Below are 13,819 nucleotides of genomic sequence, written 5' to 3'. Positions count from 1 at the left end.
CTAAATGCTTAGTTTTTTTTAATATTTGAAGTCCCAATTGTCTCATAATATTTTGTTTTTGTTTTTTTTTTTTTACAGTTGATTCATTCCGATCAGGTTCCAAACCGGGTCTGAGGCAGGCGGGATGAGTCTGAGTACCCAGGGGAGGGTCCCCACCAGTCCAGCCAAAGGTCCTTGGCTTCTTGCAGGGTAGAAATTAAACGCAAGCCAGAGAAAGTGAAAACAGAGTTTATTGAATTGTGAAGTGACAGGTAGAGAAGAGCAGACAGAGTGTCTGGGAGACTCAGAAAGGAATGGAGATGGAGTCTTGTCGTTGCTTGGGGCTAGAGGTTGTTATTAGAGAAGGGTCTAGGGGGTTGGGGTGTCTGGGTGGCTCAGTGTGGGTTAAAGCCTCTGCCTGCCGCTCAGGTCAGGATCCCAGGATCCTGGAATCGAGCCAGCATTGGGCTCTCTGCTCAGCAGGGAGCCCGCTTCCCCCTCTCTCTGCCTGCCTCTCTGCCTACTTGTGATCTCTTTCTCTGTCAAATGAATAGATGAAATCTTTAAAAGAAGAAAAAGAAAAGGGTCTAGAGTACGTGTTCCTCCAGGAATCCAGGGTAGGGTCAATCACAGGCAAGTGTCAGGTGAACAAAAATAATGTGATTCCAGAAATTACCAAAGGTAGGGGGACCTGAGGCCAGCATCGCTGAGGTTTGTCTGAAGCTAAAGTTCTGGAACAGGTTTGGGATCCGGCTCTTCTCAGGTTTTACTAGGTGTCTGGGGCTTAAGACAAAACTCAGAGAATGATGAACTTTCTTGCTTCCCCTTTGAAGTGGGAACATCACTTCTTTGGCTTGTTCAGAGAAAAATTACAGAACACGAGTAATGGGGTCCAACAGAAAAACAGCAGACGCAGTCTTTCTAAAACAGAGTCCTTGCAGCTTTCCTACTTCATAAAGGTCCACACATTCCAGTTGGCTGATGGATCTGTTAAGTTTCTCTTACTCTGTATCCTCCTCCTGCTCCCTCCCCGCTTTCCCCTTGTTCTTATCAAAGGAACCTGGTTGTTTGTCCTATTACATCTCCCACATTCGGAGGGATTTGGCTGGCTGCTTCTTGCTGGTGGTCATTTCAGGTGTTCCTCTGTCCCAAATATCCCCTGTTGACTGGTGGCTAGAACTAGAGGTTCAATGAACTTCTGGTTTGCAGACGTCTCAGGTAGTCTTGTGTTACTCCTGTTATACCACACCCCAAGGCATATAAACTGTATTGTTGATCCTGATGTATAAGCAGCAGGTGGCCAGGAGAAGGAGGAAACAGGGCAGAAGTTGTCCCAGGCCCAAGGAACAACACCTGCTAAGACAGAGAGGCTGAAACATTCCAGGGAGTGGTGTTGGGTGATCAGGGAGTTTGGGGTCCTGAGCCTGGGATGCAGGGAGGAACCAGGCCATGCTCGGTTGCCAAGCTGAGAGTTGTGGGGAGCCATGGGAGAGTCTTAACTAGGGGAGAGACCCAGCCCAATTAACATCTTATCTTCCTAAGATGTGGCTCTGTGGAAGGTGCTTTGGGGGGAGACCAGCAAGGAAGCCGAAGCAGAGAAGTCCCGGTGAAAAGCAGTGAGGGTCTACACTGGGGAATTAATAAGTAGCAGTAGGGAAGAATGAAACAGACAATGGGCGGGGCCTCAGTTGGGGTGTGAATTTCCCAGCAGGTAGCAAAGATCCCTGCCCTTGGGGGAGCATGTGGCCAGGAGGCAGGGGTGGGGGGAAGGCCACAGGTTCTTGAAGACAGCCCCCTCCGGGCTTTTGTCCTCTGCCCTCCTAGAAGGGAGAGTGGAATGGGGAGGAGAAGCGCTTCTCAGAGAGGGGACAGCGGCCCAACCAGGACAGCAGACACAGGCTGCTGGGTGCCAAATGCATCTGGGCTGTTTCTAGCGGGGGAGCAGATCTTCAGATAGGAGGTCCTTGGACATGTTACTTGGGTTTAGTCAATATTGGATGTCTATTGGCTTCCGGGCACCGGGGACACAGTGGTGAACAAAACAAAGCCTGTGCTCCCAGAGCTCACATTCAGCAGCAGGAAGGACGGTACATAAATGAGTCAATGGGGCTCCCGACCTGGCAAAGCCCCAGGGGCCACAGTTGCAGCAGAAACTCGGGCTCCTTGAAACCGTACAAGCTCAGCCAGTGGACTTTCAAAATGAAAACCATGGGAGTGCCTGGGTGGCTCAGTTGGTAGGGCATCTGACTCTCGACTTCAGCTCTGGTCATGATCTCAGGGTGGTGTGATCGAGCCCTGTGTCCGGCTCAGCTCGGGGTCTGCTGGAGAGTTCTCTCTCTCCCCCTCCCCCCACCTTCACCCCTGCTCACACTTTCTCTCTCTAAATAAATAAATTAAATCTTTTTTTAAATATTTTTATTTATTTATTTGAGAGACAGTGAGAGAGAGCATGAGAAGCGAGAAGGTCAGAGGGAGAAGCAGACTCCGCATGGAGCTGGGAGCCTGATGCGGGACTCGATTGCGGGACTCGATTCCGGGACCCCGGGACCGTGACCTGAGCCAAAGGCGGTTGCTTAACCAACTGAGCCACCCAGGTGCCCCAAATAAATTAAATCTTTTAAAGAAAGAATTAAGAAACCCACAGGCCCAAAATGGAGCCAACTCATTACACTGGGACTCAATCCCCAAACTAACTGCAATTTTAACTCCCCTCAAGTAGTCTTAAGTGGTCAGTCAGGAATTTTCTGGTTAGCACCAATGAGGTCATCTGTCACATGGGCCCTCTCTATCCCTCCCCACAAAGGAAGATGAGGTCATCTGCCTGATCAGACCTCCTGCTATTCCCGCTAAGGGAAAATGACCTTGCCTGAAATAATCCTTTCTTTTCCTCGGCTAATAACTTCCTTGCCCTACCCTCTTTCCTATAAAAACCTTCCATTTTGCACACCTGCTCTGAACTCCTTGGTCGATGGGATGCTGCCAGATTCATGAGTCACTTAATGAAGCCAATCAGTCCTTCAAATTTACTGGGTTGGATCTTTTTAAAGGGGCCACAAACAACTGAAGAGTAAAGTCCAGCCTGTGTTCAGGGCCCAGGGTTGCCCCAGGGAGGAGGAGGGGGTCATAATCACCGCCAAGAGTGAACTTCCCACCAGGGCAGGAGGAAGAGGGCTCAGAGACCAAGTGTGTTGACTTAGCAAAAATAAGGCGATGTGGCTTCTTGCTCCTGAGCCTACAGCCTGATTCAAAACTGCTGGGCAGTGTCCAGGCCACACGGAGGCATGCTTGGAAGGTAACCTACGGGACTGGTGGGGAAGAAGGGCAGGCAAGGGGTTAGGGTAGGTGGCTCCCCTGGGCTGAGCAGGGAGCTGATAATGACTAGGCTTGAAACTAGAACAAGGAGGAAAGTCTGAGGGGCCCTGGGAGCTCCTTATAAACCCATCTCAGGGGCTGCTGGAGTCCCACTCAGCTGTTTGCTGGAGGCAGAGGCTTCTTTTATTTTTATTTATTTGTTTGTTTATTTTAAAGATGCCTATAATTTTATTTGAGAGAGAGAGAAAGAGAGCATGTGTGCACAAGCATATGTAGGGGGAGGGACAAAGGGAGAGGGAGAAGCAGGCTCCCCACTGAGCAGGGAGCCCCATGCAGGACTCCCTGCCTCCCTCCCATGGGAGGACCTTGAGATCATGACCTGAGCCCAAGTCAGATGCATAACCAACTGAGCCACCTAGGTGCCCCAACAGAGGTTTCGTTTTGGTCAGTGTCCCCAGAAGGCCCTCATCACTGTCACCCCCTTACACCTGTAAGGTGTCTATAAGTAGAAAGGGGCACCCCTCCAGGCCTTCATGTGAATTAGAAAAAGATGCCTCCCTCCAAGACAGACATAGCCAGGGCTCAGGGTAGAGCCAGTGGAAGCTCAGATTTTAGTCCCCCTCAGCACCTGCTGGACCTGGGTTTGCTGGAAGAGGTAAGTGAGGCAGAGAAATCTAAAGGGTTAGGATTTTGCCTTCTTAAGTACAAAGCAGCTCCTCTTCTTCATATTGGCCAAGGCTTTTTATTTTCTTTTTTTTTTATTCTTGGCAACTGTGATCTCCAGAAAATCCACATTGCTCTTAGAGAAAAGCTACTGTGTAAAAGCTCACCTCAGTAGTGCCTCTAAGGCAAACAGCCTGGGAGCAAATCCCTTGGGGGTGTAGGGGCAGCCCTCAGGTGACTGATGCCCTTTGTCCAGGCCTCAGAGTTTCTGGGAAGCCAGAAACTGTACCTGTGTATTGTACATCTGGGAAGCTGTACCTGTGATTGTCTTGGGATTCAAGTCCACAGAGTCCAAGAAGGTCAAGAGTGATGCCATGATAACAGGTACATGAAAAAGTGCTCAGCATCACTTGACATCAGGAAAATACAAATCAAAACTACAATGAGATACCACCTCACACCAGTCAGAATGGCTAAAATTAACCACTCAGGAAATGACAGGTGTTGGCAAGTATGCGAAGAAAGGGAAACCCTCTTACACTGTTGGGGGAAATGGAAGCTGGTGCAGCCACTCTGGGAAACAGTATGGAGGTTCCTCAAAAAAGTTGAAAATAGAGCTACCCTATGACCCAGCAGTTGCATTATTAGGGTTTTACCCCAAAGATACAAACCTAGTGATCTGAAGGGGCACCTGCACCCCATGTTTCTAGCAGCAATGTCCACACAGCCTATCTATGGAAAGAGCCCAGATGTCCACTGACAGATGAATGGATGAAGAAGATATGGTATATATGTACGATGGAATATTACTCAGCCATCAAAAAGAATGAAATCTTGCCATTTACAACAACGTGGATGGAATTAGAGAGTATTATGCTAGGCGAAGTAAGTCAATCAGACAAAGACAATTATTATTTGGTCTCATTCATACATGGAATTTAAGAAACAAAGCAGAGGATCATAGGGGAAGAGAGGGGAAAAAAAGACAAAATCAGAGAGGGAGACAAACCATAAGAAACTCTTAATCATAGGAAACAAACTGAGGGTTGCTGGAGGGGAGGAGGAAGAGGATAGGGTCACTGGGTGATCGACATTGAGGAGGGGACATGATGTAATGAGCACTGGGTGTTATATGCCACCGATCACTCACTGACCTCTACCTCTGAAACTAACATTACATTATACGTTGGGGAGCCTGGTGGCTCAGTTTGTTGGGCGACTGCCTTTGGCTCAGGTCATGATCCTGGAGTCCCAGGATCAAGTCTGGCATCGGGCTCCCTGCTTGGCAGGAAGTCTGCTTCTCCCTCTGACACTCCCCCTTCTCATGCTCTCTCTCTCATTCTCTTTCTCTCAAATAAAGAAATAAAAAATCTTTTAAAAAATAATACATTATAGGTTAATTTAATTTAAATTTAAAATATATATTATTAAAAAACAAAAATTAACTTCTTTATTCATTAAATCAAGGATGCATTGTTAGAATTAAGAATTACTACTACTGTATTTCTGTAAGGTAATAAAATGATATTTCTTTTAAAATTAAAAAAAAAGAGAAGTGAGGCAATGATAGAACTCATGAATGTTGACAGTCCAGTAATCTAGTGCAAACACATTCCTTCGTCTACTCATTGAGTGCCAAGTGCTGGTGATACAATAATGGACAAAAATAGTTTACAGTTTGGGGCGCCTGGGTGGCTAAGTCAGTTAAGCATCTGCCTTCAGCTCAGGTCATGAACCCAGGGTTCTGGGATCCAGCCCTGCATCGGGCTCCCTGCTCAGTGGGGAGTCTGCTTGTCTCTCTCCCTCTGCCCTTCCCGCCCCCCCCCCCCGCCTTGTGCTCTCTCTCAAATAAATAAATAAATAAATATCTTCTTAAAAAATAGTTTACAATTTACTGAGAGAAATGGGCTTTAGTAAGTAAAGTAAAATTCATACAGATTTCTGAGGAATTATAACTCTGGTGGTGCCCAGGTTGGGTGCCATTCTCAAGGACCTCAAACTGTTTCTGTAGGTCATGGCGGGGGTCACTGAAGGTTCTGGAGCAAGGACATGAAAAGATCATAGAGTAACTCCTTCCATTTTTCCTTTGCAGCAGCAGTGCCTGACCCCAAAGAATAAATATCTCCCGACAAACCCTGAGATGCCTCCAAGTATGCCATATAATTTGTGTCTGCTCTAAGCTGAGCTTTTTGTGATGGTCGATTCTTAAAAATCCCAGAGAGAAATTCTGAAGTTGGCCAGACCTGACAAACTCAGCATGACCAAATCTTCACTGAAGAGGCTTGCTTCTGCTCCTGAATTCCTGCCTGTTTCTCCTTGTCACCCAGATTCAAAACTAGCATCAGTGCAAGGCTAGCACAGCTCTTGGCACTCGATAGGCACTAAAAAAATACGTGTTGAGTAAATGAATGGTGGAGTAATTAAGAATGAATGAAGAACAAACTAATAAATGGCAGGCCTCTTACCCCCTTTCCTTCCCTACGGCTTCTACCTTGACTCTGCCTGTCTTTCTCACTCCCTGCCCTGGTGCAGGCCCACAGCACTGCTATCTTGGCAGTTTTCCCAGCATCCTAGCAGATCACCCTGCCTCCAGTCTGCCAGTGAGATCATCTCAAAACCTAGAAGTGATCATGTAAGTCCTCTGCTCCAAAACCTTCAGTGGCTCCCCAAGGCCAAGGGGGAAAAGTCAGGTTCTTAGCAGGACATCCAGATGGGGCACTGTGGACCCCTTTGTCGGTACCTCTCTTACCATCTGTCTTCTTGGGCACATTTCCTCTTCCTGAGGCACTCTTCAGAGTTGCAAATATTTTTGAGAAAAGTGAATAGAAGCCCCTTTTACTTCTGTTGGTTTCAAAGTGTTGAGTATTTGAGGATGAAGCAGTAAGGACTGACGAGGCGGGGGGGATGAGCACAAAGGCAACACAGAAGGACAAGTGTTGTGGTTAAGAGTTGGCCTTGGGAGTCATGTGCGGCTGGATTCATTCCTGGCTCCTCTCTTTTCTAACTCCGTGACCTCGGGCTGATGGCTCCATCTCACCTGAAACAGGCAGGCACAGCAATGAACCACTAGAAGTTTACAAGAGCAAGGAGGAATTCATCCATAGGCCAGCCAGGGAGGCTGGACATGGGGCAGCCAGAGACCCCTAGCCAGACTCCTCTGCAAGGATGACTAACCGTCTTGGTTTGCCTGGGACTAGAAGGTGTCCCAGGACATGGTACTTTTGGTTTTAGAACTGGGGAAGTCCTGGGAAAACTGGGGCTAGGGTCACCCTGTACCTTTGACAGCCCTGTACCTTGACAGCCTTGTATATTCAAGCCAGGGTGCCATCCAAGCATAATTTTGTTCATGCGCCTGTGGTATGGGAAAGGCTGGAGGCTCGGTTGCCTCGTTTCTAAAGTGAACATGCCCAGAGTGGTTACCTCATTTGGCTGTTGTGAAGATTAGGTGAATAAAGCAGGACCTTTTGATCCTGCCTTTTTGACCCAGAGGCACACCCAGATTCTATGTCTTTACCAATCTGATGCCCCTCACCCCAAGATTACAACAAACAAACAAAACCATCCACAAATTATCTGCCAGTGTAACAAATATAAGGTACAGTAACACTCTCTGTTAAATTGGGAAAATAAATGCAAACTCCTAACCTTAAAAAAATAACCATTGTGGGCACCTGGGTGGCTCAGTGGGTTAAAGCCTCTGTCTTTGGCTCAGGTCATGATCTCAGGGTCCTGGGATCAAGCCCCGCATCAGGCTCTCTGCTCAGCAGGGAGCCTGCTTCCTCCTCTCTCTCTGCCTGCCTCTCTGCTTACTTGTGATCTCTCTCTGTGTCAAATAAATAAATAAAATATTTTTTAAAAATAACTATTGTCGGGGCACCTGAGTGGCTCAATTGGTTAAGCATCTGCCTTCAGCTCAGGTCATGATCCTGGGGTCCTGGGATAGAGCCCTGCATCAGGCTCCTTGCTTAGCAGGGAGCCTGCTTCTCCCTCTCCCTATCCTCACCACTCATGCTATTTCTCTCTCTCAGATGCTTAAATAAAAATATTTTTAAAAGATAACTATTGTCATTGCTGAGTGATTACTAAGAGGGCTCCAGGAACAGCAGCCCGTGTCCCGCCCCTACCCACAGGCAACACTCAAAAGGCTCAGGGGTGCTATTCTCCACCCAGAGGAGGGGTACTAGGTCCATAGCTTGGAGAAAGAAAAAGAATCAGGCTGCATAGCATGCTCTCCTGTTGCCAGAAAGACAGAAGGCTATAAATAACATTAGCAGCACAGAGGGACCAGCCTTTCACTGGCCAAGACGTGACAACTGTGGCATCCATAGCAACATGATGATTATTTTATTACTGTTGCTGTCAAAGTTACTGGACAAGTTGAATCTGAAAGGCCATGAGTTCATGATGACAACCCAAATAGGAAAGTTCCCGATAGAAAAAGAGCACAAGGGGCGCCTGAGTGGCTCAGTGGGTTAAAGCCTCTGCCTTCGGCTAGGATCATGATCCTAGGGTCCTGGGATCAAGCCCCACATCGGGCTCTCTGCTTAGCGGGGAGCCTGCTTCCTCCTCTCTCTCTGCCTGCCTCTCCACCTACTTGTGATCTCTGTCTGTCAAATAAATAAATAAAATCTTTAAAAAAAAAAAAAAAGCACAAAAACTGGTTGAAACGCACAAGAATGGTGACTCTTATAGGATATGTTTAACTTTTTACTTTTCTCCCCCTTTTTTTTAAGTAAGCTCGACACCAAACCTGGGGCCTGAACTCAAAACCCTGAGATCAAGGGCCACGTGCTCTACCAGCTGAGCCAGCCAGGTGCCCCATAACTTTTTAATCTTAGTAAGTAATGTTAACCCATATGGACACTTTACTTCTTTATTAACTAGATGCCTATTTATAAAGTATACATGGGTACTTGTTCCCACATGGATAAGGAAGCAATTCACCGGACAGTGAGGAGTCAAATTGTTCAGACAAAGGGAACCTTGGGCAAAATGACTAAGTTGGTGATGACTGAAAGAACCAATTAGCCAACCATTTTCACGTCCTGCTAACCCCACAGAACTCAATTCATTCCTCTTCTAGGAAGTGAAACCTTCAAGTGGACCTATGAATATAACAGAATAACGTATTGGTGGGAATATATGAACTTTCAAAAACCTGAAAGTCCTCACTAGTGTTATCAAGACAATGAGTTGTATAATGGTGCCCAAGTGAGGCTGAAAGCCTATGATTTTGAGGAAAAACATCTAGTTGCAAAACACTCAAACCTCTCTTAAAGTATGACTTCCATCCAAAGACTTAAAGACACAACAAAAAGAAGCTTGTGTATGGCCTGTTGACAGTCCCCTTGGACCGCACAAGCAAGTCTTGAGCCCTGACCAGAATGGACTGATGAAGGACCAGATCCAATAACTTCCACTTCCACTGGACTAAGATGACATTTCTTTCTTTCTTTTTTTTTTTTCAGTCTGATGACATTTTTGAAAGCCCAGAGAGGAATAAAAACAGTCTTACAAGGATGCCTGGGTGGCTCAGTGGGTTAATGCCTCTGCCTTTGGCTCAGGTCATGGTCCGAGGGTCCTAGTATCTGGGATCGAGCCCCGCATCAGGCTCTCTGCTCAGTGGGGAGCCTATTTTCTCCCCTCTGCCTGCCTTTCCACCTACTTGTGAACTCTGTCTAATAGAGAAAGAAAATCTTAAAAAAAAAAAAAAAAGAAAAGAAAAGAAAAGAAAACTGAAAATGGCTACTCTACCCAGTAAAATGATCTTAGACCAAAAAACCAAACAAACGAAAAGCAAAAGAAAGAGAATCACATGTTGTATATAACATTGAAAACTTCAAAAAGTGCCCTGAATCAAACTGTACTTGATAGAAATTATGAGCACCCATAAACTAACGTAGCAGATCTGAAAAATTAGTAACATTTGGTATGGATCAAATTTGAATGATGAATTAAACACTCCTTATAAAATTTGTCCAGGAAAGAATTGACTCACACAAAAATGATTTTAGTAAAATTAGAAATGGAAAAAATTAGAAATGGGTAAATCTCGCCGTAGAGAAAACTGAACAGGAAATTAAGTCTAAATGAAAATTCATCATTGTTGGGACAGTTCTGATTAAAATATGTACATTTATAAAGTGGAGGCAAAATGATGTTAGAGGTTGAAATAGAAAGTCAAAAACATCAAGAGAGGGACACCTGGTTGGCTCAGCTGAAAAAGCTTGTGACTCTTGATCTGAAGGTCATGAGTTTGAACCCCACTGGGGTGCAGAGATTACCTAAATAAGTAAAGCTTAATTAAAAAAATAAGAAGATAATGCATATTAACCATATATCAGAGGTAATACATGGACGTGACATGTGGTACATGCTCAGTAAACGCCAGACTGGTCAGCTTCAAGGAGATAAAAATCAAAACCACAATGAGGTACCATCTTACACCAGTCAGAATGGCTAAAATTAACAACTCAGGAAATGACAGATGTTGGAGATGATGCAGAGAAAGGAAAACCCTCTTACACTGTTGGTGGGAATGCAAGCTGGTGTAGCCACTCTGGAAAACAGTATGGAGGTTCCTCATAAAGTTGAAAATAGAGCTACCCTATGACCCAGCAATTGCACTATTAGGTATTTATCCAAAGGACACAATCACAAGGATTTGAAGGGGCACCTGTACCCCAATGTTTATAGCAGCAATGTCCACAGTAGCCAAACTATGGAAAGAGCCCACATGTTCATCGACAGATGAATGGATAAAGAAGAAGTAGTATTATAGGGCATCTGGGTGGCTCAGCTGGTTATGTGACTGCCTTTGGCTCAGGTCATGATCCTGGAGTCCCAGGATCAAGTCCTGCAATGGGCTCCCAGCTCCAAGGGGAGTCTGCTTCTCCCTCTGACCTTCTCCCCTCTCGTGCTCTCTCTCTCTCTCAAATAAAGAAAATCTTTTTTTAAAAAAGGAAGTAGTATTATATACAATGGAATATTACTCAGCCATCAAAAAGAACAAAATCTTGCCATTTGCAATGACGAGAATGGAACTAGAAGATATTATGCTGTATGAAATAAATCAGTCAGAGAAAGACAAATATCTATGATTTCAGTCATATGTGGAATTTGAGAACAATATGAACACAGAAGAAGGGAAGGAAAAATAAAATAAAACAAAACCAGAGAGGGAGACAAACCACAAAAGACTCTTAACTATGGGAAACAGACAGAGGGTTGCTGGAGGGGAGGTGCGTGGGAGAGACAGGGTCACTGGGTGATGAGCATTAAGGAGGGCACTTAATAGAATGAGCACTGGGTGTTGTATGCAACTGATGAATCACTAGATTCTACCTCTAAAACAATAATACACCATATGTTAATTAAATTTCATTTAAATTTTAAGAATTTTAAATAAATAAAAGCTGATTAGCCACCCTCCAAATAAATAAACACCAGGATGGGGCCTTTTTTTTTTTTTTTAAACTTGTGGTCAAAAGCACATAACAATATTTACCATTTTACCCATTTTAAAATGTACAGTTCAGTGGCATTAACAACATTCACCTTGTGGTACAACCCTCACCACTACTCATTTGCAGAACTTTAAAAAATAGTATAAGCACTGGGCTACGGAAAAACAAACACACACACACACAAAAGGCAAATACCTGTTATTTTAGTGCTGATTGAGAACTCTGCTCAATATATTGGATCATCAAGCTCTTGAAAAGACATGGAAAAAAATCTCATTTTGATGTTTTGCATTGTGTAATATTTTAGTTAAGACACTTTCATTTCATTTATATTATTTTGTATTCCTTTTCTCTTTTATTCTTTGAAAATACTTTATTATTATTGAAACCTCAAACAAACAGATACATAGGGCTACCAGCTCTCCCATCCTGGATACGAGGTAGCTTCAGCCTTGGCATGCCTTTATAAGAAAATATTTGTTACACATCCTTGTCAACTCCCAGGGAGATCTTTAGCAGGAAGCAGAGGAAGCTTTGACTCTGAAGCTGTGATCATAAGTAAAAGATCACCCTAAGAGCTGATGCAGGCATAGCGATACAAACCCCTATGGAAAAGAGAGGTCAGTGTGGGCTACAGGTTCCTGTATACCTGCCATGCCATAGTTTCCTTTATTTAATTTACTTATTAAAGTTTTTTTTATTTATTTACTGAGAGAGAAAGCATAAGCAGGTGAATCAGCAGGCAGAGGGAGAGGGAAAGGTAGGCTCCCCGCTGAGCAGAGATTCCTCAGGAGAACCTCAATCCCAGGACCCTGAGATCATGACCTGGGCCAAATACGCTTAACCTACTGAGCCACTCAGGCACCCCATTTCCTTTATTTGTAAAGGAAATTCAGCTGAGAAAAGCTGAATTTATATCTAACTGAACTCCAAATGAACCCAATTACCCCAAGTGAATTCACATCTTAAATTTCCCAGAATACTCTTAATGTCAAATATTTTATCCTATATATCATAAATATGCTCTTGTTAGACTCTGTAACTTTCAGTCACCTTACACTTAATATAACAATGTACTCATGACATGCCTCAGGTTTCCGTCCTTGTCTATATCTTGTTTATTTCTCAGTGATGACTTGGAGGCTTACAGAATTTACACAGGTAAGAGGTGGCAGACATGCAGCATCTGACCCACAGATACCTTTTCTCTGCCCAACATGGTGTTTTAAAAATTTTAAATTTACTTAAAAACACTTAAAACTCAGAAATTTTTACACAATAATCAAAATTTCTGGGTTCTGCTAAAAATATGTTGGTGACAGCACTTGACCATATTTGTTGTCAGTTGCTATTTACCATTATGTTTGTGTAGTTGTTTTTCTCACAGTGGAGGAAAAAAAAAAAGTTAAAAAAAGTTTCCCTTTATTATCCAGCCCACTACATTTGCAAATTTTCCTACCTGACCCCAGTTGTCAACTTGAGTTTGTGTCCCAGTTCTGGGATGTTCAAGAAGGTATAGTATCTACGCTAGTGGATAAAATCAGACTTCCTGGGCTTGAATGCAGACCTCCACCATTTAGCCTCTCTTTGCTTTGGCTGCCTCCCTTGTAAATTACAACTGGGGCAGGGACAGTATTCACCGACCTCACAGGACTGAGTTACTAAACGTAAAGAATTTAAGACAATGCCTGCTGTTTTAGAAAAATAAAACGACCCAGGAGCCTAGGGACTATGTCTGTCTGTCTTCCCGTTGAATCCCAGTGGCCAGCACAGAACTTGGAACAAAAGAGGCAACAAAGCTTTTTTAATCTAAATAAGTGGGGTGTGAGGGGGCCTAACAATCTGGCGATATTTAGAGGAAGGAGCTGACAGACGTGTTCTCCTTTCTACGGGAGGGACAGAACAATGTTACACGAAGAAGAGTTTAAACAATCAGGGATGCGGAACCCTATTAAACACGCAGAGGAGGGGGCAGGGGTGGGATGCGATCCTCAGATCTTCTAAAAGGCCGTTCCGGGGAGGAGGATGTATGTTAATACCCCACAGCCTTACGGAGGGAAATCAGGACGAGGGAATGCCGATACAAAAACAGAACCTGGCTTTTTTGGGAAAGGAACTAGCAAACCCTCGACCTGCCCTGAACACATTACGGTGAGACGCCAGGTGCGAAACGCCGCACCCGACCGCGAAACCGAGTCACCGAAGCAAGAATTCTGCTGAATTGGTGTAGATTAAGGCGTCGTCTGATTGGCAAGAGTTTGGCGGGAACCGGGGTACACCAAACAAAGGAAGTGATGTAAGATGTCGCTCACTGACGGAGGTGGGATTATGCTGCCAGAGATTCGGAATTATCATTTTGATTGGTTGTTTTCTTGAGACTCGGCCCTATCAGCCTCTCG

Source organism: Mustela lutreola, chromosome 10 (genome assembly GCF_030435805.1).
Source record: "Mustela lutreola isolate mMusLut2 chromosome 10, mMusLut2.pri, whole genome shotgun sequence".
In the NCBI taxonomy this organism is placed as follows: Eukaryota; Metazoa; Chordata; class Mammalia; order Carnivora; family Mustelidae; genus Mustela; species Mustela lutreola.
This window is presented reverse-complemented; position numbering follows the sequence as displayed.